A 4,169-nucleotide genomic window follows, 5' to 3' on the forward strand; every position below is an offset into this window, starting at 1 on the left:
GGTTGTTGTGGCTGAAGTGCAGGACCCAGCACTTGGCCTTGTTGAACCTCATACAGTTGGCCTTAGCCCATCAATCCAACCTGTCCAGACCGCTCTGTAAAGCCTTCTTACCCTCATAGCAGATCAGCACTCCCGCCCAATTTGGTATAAGGTAAGATGTCAATTTAAACTGGCTTAACTCATCTGGATTAAGTCCGTCTGCAATTTCTCTGATTCCAGAAAATGTCTTATTCCAATTATCTCTCTTATTCCAGAAACTGAGGGTTTCACACATGGAGTTAATCAGGAAAAGCAGCTGAAGAACAGCTGTTCCAGAGTAACCTCTCACATAGAGAGGCCTTAACACAACACTTGAAGGTAATGGAATTAAGCTGGTGGTAATGGATTCAAATTTATTAAACACTGAAATCCAGCTCATTCCTTCCAAGATACATGGGTCTGCAGGTCTAGCTAAGGAACAAAGCACTAACACCTATTTTTATGACATAAAATGGTAGGTTTCGCTCTGTGTATGCAATAAGAACAGATCTACTCTTTTTAAGTAAGCACTTCTTAGGGCTCCAGTGGATGAACCTGTTGCCCCAGGGCAACTTATTCCATATGCATCCTGCTCTGTGGTAGCTGTATTGTACATACACCAGACAGGGGAAAAGAAAAAGTAACACAAACTAGATCATCCCCCAGTGATAACTGAGGTTATAACTTAAGTTAGCACATCAGATCTTTTTAGACCTGTGGCCAGCAACTACGCTGCAGATCAGATGGTACCCATACATCTAACCCCCCAAAGTAGAACAAAACTGTAAATGATCTGATTTGATTTTTTTAGGTAAGGCTTTGGATTTCATTCTCATTTTCCATGTCATCCATTGTGTGCAACCACAGCACATTAATATCATTGATCCAAGAAAAAAGAGAGAAGACATACTCAGCTAAAGTGTTTTCCAGATCAGTTACCCAAATCTCCACTTTCTCTCTCCATTTTACTTGAGATAATTTATAATGATTCCTGAAATGGGCAGAGTGATTTATGAAGCAAACCTACATTTTTAGTTACCACAAGTTTCCAAACCCTGAAATGTTGCAGTTTGAACAGAAGTGAAGATTTTAGATCAAGTACACTGGTATTAAAATTTATGTTGTGGTGAAAATGTTCTTGCTCTATATGCTAGCATTGTAATCAATTCCTATGTAACAAAAAACAAACTACAAAAACCCCATCATGAGTAAAAGCTAGAAACTTTTCCACAGAACTGTCTACAGATGAAGGGGAAAAAAAAGGTAAAAATCCATGGATAATCTATAGCTTGTTCATATGTATTCCTATTTCCCATTAATTTACATATAGAAGGTTATCATGATTAAAGTGCTTTTTTGATACTGTTCTTGCCCAAGGCCTTCTTGGCAATTGGCTAATGATCAATCCGATCTATTCTGCTAACGTCACAGAGAACATTGCCAAAAGTCTTACTAGAAAGTGAAAATACAGAGTTTTTCCCTTAATGTGATTTTTTTTTAATTCACTTACTTAGTAATGCTCATTTGTGCTGTATAGCAAACTCACAGAATTAGTATATGACAGTTTGTCTACACAGAAAAGAATAATTAGCATCAGATCTAAAGGGAAGAAAATTTTAGTTTCGCTCAGGAAAAATTGGTGATTTAATACTGACCTTTCAGACAGGGAGGTCCTAGCAATGTTGAGTTTCATTTATACGGTCCATTTATAAGCCCCCCTGTTTTGCACTGAGGAGGTACTGGTTCTTTTTGGATCTCAAGAGGAAAGGCATGGACACCCGAGGCTAAATAATTAGTTTATTGACCAAAGCATAGAAATAGTAGAAAAGGTGATAGCGATAAAGTGGTAGAAAAGGTAACAACAATCTTATGTCCCTTCTGATGTTTATTGAAGCAATAGAAAAGGTAATAGCAATCCAACGTCCCTGCTGGTGCTGGGAACGCTGGCTGCTGCAGCATCAGACAAGCCCCTCCATGTTGATCATGGCACACTGCACAGATCCTGTCCATGGTGAGGTGCATCAGCATTGTGGTCCTTACAGGTTTATAGGATTTTCTTAGAGGTAAACAAATCTATTCATCATTTCTGCTTTTAGGTAAAGGACTGTAACGTGCAGGTATGCTGCTTAATCTCAGGATAAGACAAGGTTTGTAGATGGTGTCATCCACATGTACTGTCTGGGAACCATGTACAGGCTTCCCTGTTAGAGTTAATCAGCCAAGTTCATCCAGCAGTCACTGAGGCTCACTGAGAATGGTACAATCCTACACATTGCCATAGGAACGAGTCAAAGACAGTCACAGTACAGTGGTTCTTCATGCTAATTTACATGTCTCTACAATCAAGGTCTATGGTTATACTCTGCCCAGCTTCTGCCTGAAATCACTATCTCCTCCTTACGTCTGCAGTGGCCCACTACACCCACCAGCACAGCAAGGCACATTCTTCCAAGACATGATCTCTTTATGAGATTATCTTTCCTCCTTTCTTGCAGTCACACTCATCATATCCTAAAATGATGGCAGATTCCTTGGCTGATAGTCTTCGGCAGGATGCAGCTGAGAGTGCTTGTGTTAGCAAATTGAAAAGTGCAGCCAGACCGTCCTGGTGATCCAGCAAGTATTTTTCTTTGCTCTTTTCTTTCCTTAGGCACTAGAGAAGATCAGAATAATAGGCCACCTGAGGGGGTGCTGAAGTACATGAAATAACACTGGGGAAAACCAAGTAGATCATTAACAGCTATTATAGTGTAAAGAAAACAGCCAAATATTTCAGGAGTTACCTGACTCTGGTAAATTAACTTTATGGAAAAAAAAAAAAAAAGGAAAATCCAAGGTAAGAACTAGATGCAGTATGAATTTTCTGGTTCCATAGAATATCCTAGAAAATATTGAACAGATTGAGATTCAATCTTTAGGCTGTCCTAGGTAGGAAATAGGGCTGAACTTTCTTGATAAATGTCCTGGTTTCAGCTGGGATAGAGTTAACTTTCTTTCTAGTAGCTGGTACAGTGCTGTGTTTTGGATTTAGGATGAGAATAATGTTGATGATAACATACTGATGTTTTAGTTGTTGCTAAGCAGTCAAGGACTTTTCAGCTTCCCATGCTCTACTGACTGAGAAGGCTGGAGGTGCACAAGAAGCTGGGAGGGGCATTCCATACCATGGGATGTCATGCTCAGTGTATAAACCAGGGGGAGTTGGCCGGGGCGCAGCGATTGCTGCTCGGGGACTGGCTGGGCATCAGTTGCCAGGTGGTGAGCAATTGCATTGTGCATCACCTGCTTTGTATATTCTATTATTATTATTGTTGTTGTTGTTATAATATTTCAATTATTAAATTGTTCTTATCTCAACCCACAAGTGTTCTCATTTTTACTCTTCTGATTCTCTCCCCCATCCCACCGGGGGGGGAGTGAGTGAGCAGCTGTGTGGTGCTTAGTTGCTGGATGGGGTTAAACAACGACAATAAAAAGGAAAGAAATTTAGAGCTTGATAAGCCAATGTTTGAATAGGGGTTTCTGAAAGTGAGAGATATACTTTAAAAACAGACATAGCTATGCAAGGTCCATTCTGAATGGACACATATAATTCCAAAGAGATTATTAAGGCACAATAAAAGAAACCATTGAAAAACTGACATATTTGTTATAGTTACCTGCTTATGAAAACTAAACTTAATTGTCTTCTGTAAGAATGAAAAATGCATTCTATATGAAAATACAGCACATAGAAAGTACTCCTAGGTATATTTTCTCCTATAAATATAAAAATTCCTTTTCTTTGAGTGATGACATACTTCTATAAACAATGGAGTTGAACTGCTTTGCATACCAAAGTGCACTGGTGCTTTATTGGGGTACTTAAAATACTGAACTAGATTCAGAAAGCTTATTTTGCAAGATTCTGATAAGCATGTGTGTTGTACTGAAGCCTATCACTTCCCACTGGTCACACTCCTGGCTATTCAGGACCCTTCCTGAATGGAAGAGACTTCTTTCTTGCTAACATAAAGGACCTTACTTCTGCTGGGACTTGTTAGAAACTAGGACAAGAAAAGCAAAGAGAGGGTATTTGTCTGCAGTCTCAGTTTAAATAGTATTGTTTTGATCTAGTGATAATAGGTGAATACGAAGAGCCCAGCTGATTT

Source organism: Aptenodytes forsteri, unplaced genomic scaffold, assembly GCF_000699145.1.
Source record: "Aptenodytes forsteri isolate BGI_AS27 unplaced genomic scaffold, ASM69914v1 Scaffold433, whole genome shotgun sequence".
In the NCBI taxonomy this organism is placed as follows: Eukaryota; Metazoa; Chordata; class Aves; order Sphenisciformes; family Spheniscidae; genus Aptenodytes; species Aptenodytes forsteri.